At 39.3% G+C, this 13,647-nt stretch overlaps 1 protein-coding gene and 1 non-coding gene across 2 annotated transcripts in view; both read left to right on the top strand.

Annotated features, from left to right (window-relative positions):
• Positions 1-13,647, top strand: part of LSAMP (limbic system associated membrane protein) — a 694,888-nt gene that overhangs the window by 235,819 nt on the left and 445,422 nt on the right. The gene's annotated exons all lie outside the window — the stretch shown is intronic.
• TRNAK-UUU (transfer RNA lysine (anticodon UUU)) lies at positions 8,709-8,781 on the top strand. Its single transcript has one exon. It is a non-coding gene; the product is annotated as a tRNA-Lys (tRNA).

The raw sequence follows: 13,647 nt of genomic DNA, 5'->3' as shown, positions 1-13,647 counted from the left end.
GAAGAGGTCAGACTTTCCCACTCAAGCTCTGTTTTAATCGATGATTGAATTTGTCAGGATTTTGTCCTATACAAAGAACCAGACCTTTTCACAGTATCGTTAAGAAAAATCAGGCATCATATCTAATTAATAATAATATAGAAGTCAATTTCACAGCCCATTACTTCAAACAGACCGATAAGGGGAAATTAAAGAGGGGCTTGACAAACATGGGCGCTCATGTTTGCCGTCTTCATAGTGACCCATAGCCAAATGGAGCAGAAATGGAACTTCTTTGTATTGCCTCACCAACTGATAGCTTTGGGCTCCATTAACCCAGACTGTAACACAAAGGAAGAAGAATCAGGGGAAAATGTGAAGCCCAGCCTCCTCAGTTTGCTTCATTAATAAGGCTGCAAACTCTTTGTCAGGTCCCTCCTCCCTCACCCCTCCTTTTCTCTTTCCGTTTCGTTTAACTGAAGGCAATTCATCTCATTTTAATTAATTTTTACTTGCAGCATTATCACCCTGAGTATAAAGGCAAAAAGTTTTTTTTTCTTTTTAATTACAATGCTAACGGCATTAATTACTAGTACAGTAAATGCATCGGCGCTCACAAGCCAAGCAGGTTCCAAGGAGCTGAGGCAGCAATTGGTGAACATCTTGACAGCTGGAAAAGGCTTAGTCACAGAGGAGAAACCTTTCTGCAGTAACAATATGAAGGCTGTCTTCACACTGATTGAGCCACTGTTTAATTGGAGATGACATAGCCCACAGACTAGGGATGGCACGATTGCATTACAGGCAAAAGGTTATTCATAGAGTCTGTCTGGACTTCTTGCTGGGTCTATTGTCAGATGGGAAGTCAGAAATCAAACACATTTTGAAATATATGAAAATAGCTGCAAGAGCATAGCACTACACTACAGTATGTATGACTGTAATATCAAATGTCCTTATTTCTACCACCCATTTAGTTTTTGTTCCACTAATTAAGAAGCAGTATCACAATGTGCTTAAAAGCTAAAACCTAATACCCAACACATGGCTAGAGAACACCAATCAACGTTGAGTGTTTCTAAGATCATAAGGTTTGCATGTTAACCTGGTAAAGACAAAAAAAGTGTTCCACCCACAAGCATGAAAGGCGCTATAAGAGCATCACAGCAGAGCCTGCTAAGCGTTTACCTTCTTACAACTTGTGCACGTTCTCTGGCAACCAAAATGTCATGAAGAAGCACCCCTGTCATTTTGTAGTCAGCTCATAGGACAAGTTGGCCAGATTTCTGCCCCAGCACTTTCTTAATCTGCTACCAAAGGATTATACACAATCCTCCACCTCTGGCATTCTCTGCGTGTAGCTCAGATTTCCTCCCAGGCAGTCTCCTTTGTTTCCAGACATTTCTGCTTGCTTATTTCAAATTTACCTCCCCTGCAGCTCCTTGTTATTCACTTACCCTCTCTTCTTTTTATTTACCTTTTTTAGTCAGTAACTGATAATATTTAAATATGGTTCTGAAAATCTACCTGTACCTTCTGTAAGATCTGAAATTATTTAGGAAAAAAGAGAATTTGGCCCAAATTAGCTAAGTCCTTGAAGATACTCTTAAGCTTTCTTCAGGAATTCTACCAAACTTACCACACTTCTTCCCTTTTGAGTTTTGCCATTCTTTTCACCAATGCATACAGTTTTGAATAAATATATAATAATAAACATTATCTCAGTTTAACATTGTATTATTTTAGTTTATGTTTTATTAATGAAAGTATATATTAGTTTCCTTCTGTAGATATAAATGTTTTATAATGATTTCATGTAAAAGTAGCATATGTGGCCTTACTATGAACTTAACCACAAAAATTCTAAGTATTTATGTGGGAAAAGCTGTTGCAAGTTCCAAATGACTGAATTATAAATGAAATTTTGGAATGCATGCTTTGTATATTGGCAATTGCCTGTAGTTATTGGTATTCTGAAGTACAACTCAGTGTTATCTATATTAATAGCAAATTTATGTCTAGCCTATAAAAATCTAAAATAAACAGGAATTTCCAGCAAAGTTTATTTGTGGTATTAACATTTGAATTTAGATTTTATTCATGACTACTCTGAGAATATTTTGTAACTTCTAGACTTTCTTTTGTTTTCTTTACATAGGTAATTGATCATGTGTTATTATTTGAGGATATGAGAAAAATGCAAATGTTTCTGTTCATTTTTCTCTGAATGTCTTAATTTGGTAGACTAAAACTATAATCCCCCAAAGAAAACACTTTCAGAAGAAATTTTGATATTTTTGTTTGTGAAATTTCCATGATAAAGCTAACTTACAAATAATGAAAATGAAACTGGAGAAAATTAATTGTGGGATTTATTCAAATTTTTATTTGAATTTAAATATGTGTTTGATTTAAATTTGTCAAACATTTTCATAACTTTTTAAATTCAGACATATTCACTGATTCCTAGAGTAACATGATAGAGCTGATGTTACCTAAATGCTTCCTCAAGTCGTTATTTGGAAAGCCTGTAGGAAATACTGGATGAGAAAATGAGTCAGGGATCGAGCTCAGGTCTTCCACATTGCAGGCAGATTCTTTATCAGGTGAACCAAAAGTGAAGCCTGAATAGGCTATCTGCTGACACTAATGCCCTCACCTTCCTTCATGAGTAAATGGGGGATTAAGTTAGTCTCCTTTTGAGAGTCCAGGTTAGTTTTCTTATAGGACCTACATTTGCTTTATTTGATATATTTTCCACATGATGGCACTTAAAATTGGCTTCCTTTATTTTGCCACATTCTTTTAGCATTTGACAAGAATGAAGTAATCACCACCATTACTGCAAGAACATAGCATTACTGATGAGAATCACAGTAGTAGTAATAACTATCATTTACTTGAGTACTTGGACTTCCCTGGTGACTCAGTGGTAGAAAACTTGCCTGCCAATGCAGAAGACCCAGGTTCGATTCCTGGGTTCGGAACATCCCCTCGAGGAGGGAATGGCAACCCACTTCAGTATTCTTGCCTGGAGAATTCCCTAAACAGAGGACGCTGGTGGGCTACAGTCCATGAGGTTATGAAAGAGTAATACGTGACTTTGCAATTAAGCAAAAACAATTGAGTACTTACTCCATGTACCTACTACTGTATTACACATTACTTTTCAGGCCCATTTAATCACCATATTTAGTAGATATTGTTATACCTTTATTTTATGTATAAGAAAAGTGAGAGTCAAGAGAGTCCAGTGCTTTGCCTAAAGTGACATGATCAATAAAGGTGAAACCTGAAGTCAAAGCTCGATCTGTCTTAATTGCAGAGATTGAGGTGTAACTATTCTACTGATGCTAAAGGTGAGCTTCTGCATTTGGGTATGTTTCCTCTTTCACAGTTATGTATCCTTTAAGAATGATTAATATATTTTTTAACCTTGACAACATCGATTTGTAATCACATTCTGTCACAGGATCATAGAGAAAGCAAAGGAATTCCAGAAAAAACATCTACTTCTGCTTCATAAACTATGCTAAAACCTTTGACTGTGTGGAACACAACAAAATGTGGGAAATTCTTAAAGAGCTGGGAATATCAGACCACCTTAGCTGTCTCCTGAGAAAGCTGTATGTAGGTCCAGAAGAACAGTTAGAACCGAACATGGAAAAACAGATTGGTTCAAAATTGGGAAGGGAGTACATCAAGGCTGTATATTGTCACGCGCTTATTTAACTTATATGCAGAGTACCTCATGCAAAATGATGGGCTGATGAATCACAGGCTGGAATCAAGACTGTCAGGAAAAATATCAACCAACTCAGATATGCAGATAACACCGCTGTAATGGCAGAAAGCAAAGAGGAATGAAAGAGTCTTTTGATGAGGGTGAAAGAGGAGAGTGCAAAAGCTAGCTTAAAACTCAGCATTCTAAAAATGAAGATCGTGTCATACAGTCGCAACACTTCTTGGCAAATAGATGGGGGAAAAGTGAAAAAAGTGGCAAATTTTATGTTCTTGGGCTCCAAAATCACTGCAGACATTGACTGCAGCCATGAAATTAAAAGACGCTTACTCCTTGGAAGAAAAGCTGTGACCAACCTAGACAGAGTATTAAAGAGCAGAGATATCACTTTGCTGACAGAGGTCTGTATGATCAAAGCTATGGTCTTTCCAGTATTCATGTCCAGCTGTGACAGTTGGACCATAAAGAAGACTGAGCACCAATGATTTGATGCTTTCAAATTGTGTTGGAGAAGACACTTGAGAGACCCTTGGAGAGCCAGGAGATCAAATCAGTCAATGCTAAAGTAAATTAATGCAGAATATTCATTGGAAGGACTGATGCTGATGCTGAAGCTCCAATACTTTGGCCACCTGATGTGAAGAGCTGACCTATTGAAAAAGACCCTGATGCTGGGAAAGACTGAGGGCAGAAGAAGAAGGGGGCAACAGAGAATGAGATGGTTGGATGGCATCACCAACTCAATGGACATGAATTTGAGCAATCTCTGGGAGATAGGGAAGGACACGGAAGCCTGGTATGCTGTAGTTTATGGGGTTACAGCGTAGGACATGGTTTAGCAACTGAACAATTGTCACAGAAGGCTTTATGAAGGGATGTCTTTGCTGATACTTTGCACCATCTTCAAGAAAAGTTTTGATGAGTGTGGGAAAAACTGGCTCACTTAGAAAGGACTAAAAAAGCAAACAAATGAAGTTTAGAGAAACCAGCAGGAATAATGTTTTCTTCCTTTTGAAGTCAGGCTTTGCTTACCTTATTCATGGGGTTCTCAAGGCAAGAAGTGGACTTCCCTGGTGGCTCAGACAGTAAAGTGTCTGTCTACAATGCGGGAGACCTGGGTTCGATTCCTGGGTTGGGAAGATCCCCTGGAGAAGAAAATGGCAATCCACTCCAGGACTATTACTTGGAAAATCCCATGGACAGAGGAGCCTGGTAGGCTATAGCCCATGGGGTCACAAAGAGTCGGACATGACTGAGCAACTTCACTTCACTTCTCCAGTGGAGCACATTTTGTCAGAACTCTCTGAAGAGTATGAAAACTAGCTGAACAGTATGAAAATTCTCTGAACAGTATGAAAAGGCAAAAATATATGACATTGAAAGGTGAACTGCCCAGATCAGTAGGTACCCAGTGTGCTACTGGAGAAGAGTGGAGAAATAACTGCAGAAAGAATGAAGAGATGGAACCAAAGTGAAAATAACACCCAGTTGTGGATGTGACTGGTGATGGAAGTAGTGTTGGATGTTGTCAAGAACAAATTGCATAGGAATTTGGAATGTTAGGTCCATGAATCGAGGTAAATTGGAAGTGGTCAAACAGGAGATGGCAAGAATGAACATCAACATTTTAGGAAACAGTGAAATAAAAGGGACTTGGATGGGCAAATTTAATTCAGATGACCATTATATCTACTACTGTGGGCAAGAATCCCTTTGAAGAAAAAATAGGGTAGCCCTCATAGTCAATGAAAGACTCCGAAATGCAATACTTAGGTGCAGTCACAAAAATGACAGAATGATCTCAGTTTGTTTCCAAGGCAAACAATTCAGTATCACAGTAAGGCATGTCTGTGCCCCAACCACTAATCTGAAGAAGCTGAAGTTGAGCAGTTCTATGATGACTTACAAGACCTAATAAAACTAACACCAAAAAAGATGTCCTTTTCATTATAGGGAACTGGATTGCAAAAGTAGGAAGTCAAGAGATACCTGGAGTAACAGGCAAGTTTGGCCTTGGAGTAGAAAGTGAAGCAGGGCAAAGCCTAACAGAGGTTTGTTGCAAGAATGCACTGGAATAGCAAGCACCCTCTTCCAACAACACAAGATACAACTCTACAAATGGACATCACCAGATGGTCAATACTGAAATCAGATTGATTATATTCTTTGCAGCCGAAGATGGAGAAGCTCTATAAATCAGCAAAACCAGGACCAAGAGCTGACTGTGGCTCCAATCAAAAACTCCTTATTGCAAAATTCAGACGTAAATTGAAAAAAGTAGGGAAAATCACTAGGCCACTCAGATATGACCTAAATCAAATCCCTTACAATTATGCAGTGGAAGTGACAAATAGATTCAAGGGATTAGATCTGATAGACAGAGTTCCTGAAGAACTATGGATGGAGGTTCATGATATTGTACAGGAGGTAGTGACCAAGACCAACACCAAAAAAAAAAAAAAGAAAGGAATGGTTGTCAGAAGAGGCCTTACAAATAGCTGAGACAAGAAGAGAAGCTAAAGGCCAAGGAGAAAAGGAAAACTATATCCATCTGAATGCAGAGTTCCAAAGAAGAACAAAGAGAGATAAGAAAGCCTTCCTCAGTGATCAGTGCAAAGAAAAAAAAACAATAGAATGGGAAAGACAAGAGATCTCTTCAAGAAAATTAGAGATACCAGAGAAACCTATATGCAGGTCTGGAAGCAACAGTTAGAACTGGACATGGAACAACAGACTGGTTCCAAATAGGAAAAGGAGTATATCAAAGCTGCATATTGTCACCCTGCTTATTTAACTTATATGCAGAGTACATCATGAGAAACGCTGGGCTGGAAGAAGCACAAGCTGGAATCAAGATTGCCAGGAGAAATGTCAATAATCTCAGATATGCAGATGACACCACCCTTATGGCAGAAAGTGAAGAGGAACTAAAAAGCCTCTTGATGAAAGTGAAAGGGGAAAGTGAACAAGTTGGCTTAAAGCTTAACATTCAGAAAACTAAGATCATGGCATCCGGTCTCATCACATCATGACAAATAGATGGGGAAATATGAGAACAGTAACACACTTTATTTTCTTGGGCTCCAAAATCACTGCAGATGATAACTGAAACCATGCAATTAAAAAACCGCTGCTCCTTGGAAGAAGAGCTATGACCAACCTAGACAGCATATTAAAAATCAGAGACATTTCATTTCCCACAAAGGTCTGTCTAGTCAAAGCTATGTTTTTTTCCAGTAGTCATGTATGGATGTGAGATTTGGACTATATGGAAAGCTGAGCACCAAAGACTCGGTGCTTTAGAACTGTAGGGTTAGAGAAGACTCTTGAGAGTCTCTTGGACTGCAAGGAGATCCATCCTAAAGGAAATCAATCCTGAATATTTATTGGAAGAACTGATGTTGAGGCTGTAGCTCCAATACTTTGGCCAACTGATGCGAAGAACTGACTCATTGGAAGAGACCCTAATGCTGGGCATGATTGAAGGCAGAAGGAGAAGGGGATGACAGAGAATGAGATGGTTGGATGGCATCACCGATTCGAGGACATGAGTTTGAGCAAGCTCAGGAAGTTGTTGATGGACAGAGAAGCCTGGCGTGCTGCAGTCCATTAGATTGCAAAAAATTGGACACACCTGAGACTGAACTTGGCTTACCTTGGTCTTCTCTGGTGACTTAGATGGTAAAGAATCTGCCTGTTGTGCAGGAGACCTGACTTTGATCCCTGGTTCAGGAAGATCTACTGGGGAAGGGAATGACAATCCATTCCAGTATTCTTGCCTGGAGAATTCCATGGCTGGAGAAAGCCTGGCAGGCCCCACCCAGTACGTACACTCTCAAAGAGTTGGACACAACTGAATGACTAACACAGTTTGCTTACCTTGCACATCTATATTTTGCATTCTACGTCTGGCTTAGACTAGTTTCTCCAAACAAAACAAAACAAAAACAGCTTGTGCTCCCTATGTACAAATATATAGCATGTGTTTAGTTAGATACATCTCTGTATATGGTTAATATAAATTAGTAGAATGCTTTATCTTCAGTCTATTTTGAAGCAGTACGAGCATGACTGAATTTTGATGACTTTTAAAATCACAGCTGTTGGAATGCTTGGCAAAATTACGTGATTGAAAGTTATGACCCTTTAAAATATGAGTCGACTCTCATTTTTGTTGTTCATTACCTAATAGACAGTAAGTGGGAACATATCTTCCATGTGTGAGCTGTCATTCATAAAATTCATAAATAGGGTGGCAGGGAAGAGAGACTAGAAGAAGGAGGAGGGTGGTGAAATGATAATAGAAATAGGAGAGAGAGGAGAGGAAAAGCCTTCCCTCGTGGCTCATCTGCCTGCAATGCAGGAGACCCAGTTTCTATCCCTGGGTCAGAAAGATCCCCAGAGAAGGAAATGGCAACACGCTCTAGTATTCTTGCCTAGAAAATCCCATGGGCAGAGGAGCCTGGTGGGCTACAGTCCATAGAATCGCAAAGAGTAGGACACGACTGAGTGACTAACATGACGAGAAGAGGGGAAAGGAAAATGGAGAAGTTGAAGAGAAGGGAAAATTCTGTTTAAGAGACAAACCTGAGTCTAAAAATGTATTTTCAGACACAATTGAAACAAGGTAAAATGGACTTTGAATATATGTTATATGCACTCATTTAAGCGTCTGATATGAATCTGGTACTGTGCTAATTTATGGTGATGAAGAAAATGGACATGCAACTTAGAGACGAGAGGGAAGTAACTGTTTACCCCAAAGCACTGTATAAATGCATATTCTGATTAATGCTGCAATGAAATTATGCCTGGAGGGATGGGTCTTCAGAATCGGTGATCTGGGAAGACCACTCCAAGGAGTGGTTAAATTGAGGCCAGAAAGTTGAAAGAGTTCTACTTATGTGAAGAGCAGCGCAAGAGAAGCTGTAGAGGTGCATTTGTATCATGAATTTCCCCAAAATACTCTTTACAGCTGGCTTAGGGAGCCTGGATAGCTCATTTGGTAGAGCATCAGATTTTTAATCTGAGTGCCTAGGGTTCAAGTCCCTGTTCAGGTGACAAGGTCTCATTTTGGGCTTTCCTGCTAGCTCAGCTGGTAAAGAATCTTCCTGTAATGCAGGAGACCCCGGTTCTATCCCTGGGTCAAGAAGATCCTCTGGAGAAAGGAACGGTTACGCACGCCAGTGTTCTGGCCTGGAGAACTCTGTGGACTGTATAGTCCATGGGGTTGCAAAGAGTAGGACACGACTGAGCGACTTTCACTTTCTTTGTTCAAATTACTGTCAAAGTCCATTTATTGCACAGTTTCAGTTACAGCAGGGAAAATTTGTGTCTGATCAGTAAATCAAAAGCAGTGTAGATTCATTTATTTAACAAGTATGGATTGATACTAAGCACTTACTGTAGGCAAGATATGCTGTCCCAAGTGCTGAGAGACAATGGTGAACAAAAAAGACAGGGAATCACTCAGAAGTTCATTCTAGGGCTGGCAGCACTCTCACAGAGCATCATTATCTGATCAGTGTTGCTTCAAGCCAGATGGGCTGCTGGTGTGAGACCCTCAGGAAGGCTATGTGCCTTTTGACTTCCGTAGAGCTGATAAGGCTTTTCCTTGGATCTTGACATTTTTGTTATATGTTGTTTACTGGTTACATGTTTATTGGCACTTTATAGACCAAAGTAATCAATGAAGACCTAGAAAGTGAACAGGCTCCAAAGATTTTCAGAAGAACAGAATGTTTTTGGACCCAGAAAAATATATCCTCTTTGTTTGCCTTAAAAAATAAATTATTTTTATCTAGTTCTGGATTCCTTATGCTTTTGTCAGATATCATTGGAATCTGCTCAGTGTACTGAAAATTTCTTATAGGAAAAGGAGGTAATTGAGGATGTCTTTTCTTATTAAAGAAGCCCTTAGAAGTATGTTTTAATATTGCTCACCTGTTTCTTGCCTGTGTTATACATATGATTGAGTGAAGAAATCTTGTGAAATGCTTGAGTATCCTCAGAAGGAGGATATAATTCAGCGAGTATTACTAGTTTTATTATTTTCTGGGCATGGTTTGAAATAATTATGGTTGGGTACCACAAATAATTGTTCCTTGAAATAGCTAACTTGGCAGCCTAGTAGGGAGGTTATGATCTTGGACTTGTGAGCCTAGTTGAGTCATTAAGTAACAGAGAGCAAAATCTAATTAAATTTGACATCCTCACATGGGGAATCATACCCACAGGTAGTACTACAGCATGAAACTTCCAGAAGGATTTTTTTTTTTCTTTTCAGAAAAGTCATCAGAAGAGACTGAGGGGAAGTTGGAAAATGAAAATTTATGAAATCTGCAAAGGAACCACTTTCCAGTATTCCCCTAGAGAAAGAATTAGAGCTGTGAAAGTTTGCAAAAGGTTATATAATCTTCTATGTAGTTGGCGGCACAAATGGTCAGACCTCAGGCGGCCACATTGTGGACCTGGAATCACCATGAACCTTAAGAAGTCTCTCCTGTAGCTAAATGCTATCACATTCACACAAAGTGCCATTAGGGAATGCAGCCCCTTTTTGTTGCTGGACAAAGGTACTCTAATATCATCATTTAACACCATCTTCAAAAGGATCACACACAATATCACCACTTTAATAAAAACTCATTTCACTTTTCCATATTTCTTTCAAATTGCTGACCATATGAATGATATCTTAGGTATTAATGTACAAACCATTTTCTGATTTGCTTTTCTGTTTAACATGATAGCCCAAACAAATTGCTTTCCTGGTGGCTCAGTTGGTAAAGAATCTCCTGCAATGCAGGAGAAGTGGGTTTGATCCCTGGATTGGGAAGATCCCCTGGAGAAGGAAGTGGCAACCCACTCCAGTACTCTTGCCTGGGAAATCCTATAGACAGAGCAGCCTGGTGGGCTACAGTCCATGGGGTTGCAAGAGTCAGACATGACTTAGTGACTAAACCACCACCATGTTTTAATGTTAAGCAGCTTATGTATTTTAAGATTCAGTGGCTTTATAATATTTGAATGCATTGATAAGCCATACTAGATCAATCTCCTATACTTGGATGTTTATATTGGTTCTAATTTTTGATTACTATTGATAAATTTCTATTTTTTTGACCAATTTAAATAGTTTTGGTATAAAGCAAGTGCTTCATAAATATTTGGTGATGAGACTTTCTTGGCTAGTATTGTCAGGAATGTCATTCTGATTTTGGAATCTCAGTTCCTTATCCAAAGATTTGTACGTTTTACAATGTGACCAAATTATGTGAGTACTTTTTACTGTCAGCCTCTCCAGTATTTGTTACCCTGATAAACACTAAAATGAATCTAGGTTAATAGTTCCTTTAATTTGCATGCATTGTGTCTATTATACTAAAGAATACTTAACCCTTTGTGTAATTCTTATATTTTTAAAAGAGGATTTTTTGTGGAAAAATTACAGAGATCTGTTTAGAGAATGGGTGAGACGGTGAAACATGAGAAAAAAGAGCAGCCCAGGTAAGGAAGATGTTAAATTCCTTCTCAGAGCCCACCCCTAGTTTCTGTAAGTGGGGGCACATCACCTTTCTTCCTCTGCTTGTCCCCAAGCCCCTTTGTGCTCTGCTCAAGGAGCCCAGCTCGCAAATGTGGTTCTTACTGCCCAGACTTCACACCCAGACTGAAAGTCTAACCCACAAAATTAGAATGCAAAATTACGAGTTTAAGCCTTTTCCTCCCTCACAGTTAAATAGCTAGATATAGAAACGTGTTTATGCCCTGAAGGGGATACTTTAAAAATTTAAAATGAGCACCAAATACATAGTTATTAAAAAGTAATTTCATCCATGGCAGGCAACTGTCAGCCCATAGGATGTAGTGCTGTGGAAATAAAAAAAAGTATCTAATTGTTTTTTTGAAGTCATAAAATTGGCATAATATCATAGAATGTTAAAGCTGCAAGAGGTCCTAGAGATCACCCTCATTTTGTAAATGAGGAGCCGCATTCAGAGAGTGGTGACATTCCAGAAATCATGGAGCTTAGCATTGGAGCTGGAGCTAGAACCCAGAGCAGTGGATTTGCACAGCCTCATCTTTATGGGACTGTCTTCTGGGAAGAGAAGCAGCTGCCAATTCCAAGTACAGAGGTGAAACTAGCTTTTAAGACTCTACTCTTAATAGATGCTTAATAAGTATCTTTCAAATGAATTCCCACACTCTGAAACTGACCAAAAAGTCTTTTGAAGATGAACAATAGAAAAAGACCATGTCACTGGGTTTACCACCGCCCCCCTGACCACACACACACACACACACTTGATCAAAGAATGTTACACAGAGGTTTTCAAGCTGCTCTCTGCAAACTTGTATATTCCTTGGCATCTCTTGAGGGTCACAGTGAGGATGGAGATAGTGAGACACCAGTCTTTAATCAGCACGGCTCTGCCAGTGTCTGTAACATCCAGCAAACTCTGTGTAAGGTTTTGCGTTCAGAAAGGCTCTGCCTCTCTCAAGCACATAGGCACACATGTATGTACCCATACGTATGCACATTTGGAAACTACTGATCTAGACGAGTTATCTAATTTTCCCAGCAAATCCCTGGAGGCTCAAGATAGCTGGCATGGCTGTGTGACCTCCCTAGTTAGCTAGGAGGTGAGAGGGGAAAGCAAAGAGGGCTACAATCAGAAATCCTGAGGTTCTTGGTACGAAGCCTGCCTCTGTTAGTTTATCAGATTTGTTAACTTGGATCAGTTATTTAACTTGCTGAGTCTCTTTTTTCTTGTTTATGAAATGGGATGCGGTTCATGGGGTCACGAAGAGTTGGACACGACTGAGCAACTGAACTGAACTGAATTGCATTTTTTCTATAGGATAGTACTTTAAAATGAAACGAAGATGTGTGTGTATGTATATATATATATATATATATATATATATATATATATATATATATATATACTGGTAATTTCAGTATTAGAAAAAAAGTGTTTCGATTGTTTTTGTTGTTTTCCCATTTCTTCGTCTCAGGGTCAGGGCTGAAACCATGCTTTCTGAATCCCGCTGAATACTCTTTTGACTACAGAATGGCTGGTCATCCTGCTCATGTCAGAGTTGTTTCCAATCCCTGGTGCTTGATTCTGGTAGGAACTACGTGGGCCCCACATCCCTTATCTCATTCCTCAGTTCCGGTTTGAGAAATAGAAATCCTGAAAACTGCTGAAGTTATGATGCCTGCAAACCCATAATTGCTGCTCCATATCACAACAAATTCTGAGAAATGATAGGAATAAGAAATCGGCATCTCGAACTGTCCACCTCTTCTAATGCTTGGTAGCACAAAATGTCCCTAAGTTACAGTACTCTCTTTTTTAGTGACTGACAAATTATCCTCTATTATACATTTTCCCATATTTAGCTTCTGTTCCAACCTCAATTTCTTTCATCTCTTGTCACTGCACCTCCTCCTCTGGTTCTTTGTTCCTTTTGGAAAAATCGTGTGTGTGTGTGTGTGTGTGTGTATTACACACTATGTATTTGTATGCACATATATGTGCATACCCATGCACACAGACAGGTATGCCAATGACAGGGCAGAATGGCAAGATACTTTATTAAAATGTATGTAGTTCTTTTGCTACTAGGGCTCAAGGGCAGAAGCATAAGCTGCTACCAATAAAAAATTTGAGCCCACTCAGAGTCAAGTTAAAAAGCTGAAGACTGATTACACGGTACTAAAATTGAAAGCAGAACGGGAAGAGAGGCAGCCCATTTAAAAGAGAAGCACCTGGTCGTGGGAGATTATCAGTGAACTCCACGCAGTACTGCTGAGTACAGAGAAGACCTCAGTGCTGTAAAATTGGGAAGCAAATTCATCAAATCTGTGTCAAACTGTTGGCAGGTGGGGAATACAGTGGGATAAGGGAGATGCAGTGGTA

This window comes from Budorcas taxicolor, chromosome 1, assembly GCF_023091745.1.
Source record: "Budorcas taxicolor isolate Tak-1 chromosome 1, Takin1.1, whole genome shotgun sequence".
NCBI classification, from domain to species: Eukaryota; Metazoa; Chordata; class Mammalia; order Artiodactyla; family Bovidae; genus Budorcas; species Budorcas taxicolor.
Note: the sequence above shows the minus strand (reverse complement) of the source record. Positions and strands in the feature narration are given on the sequence as shown.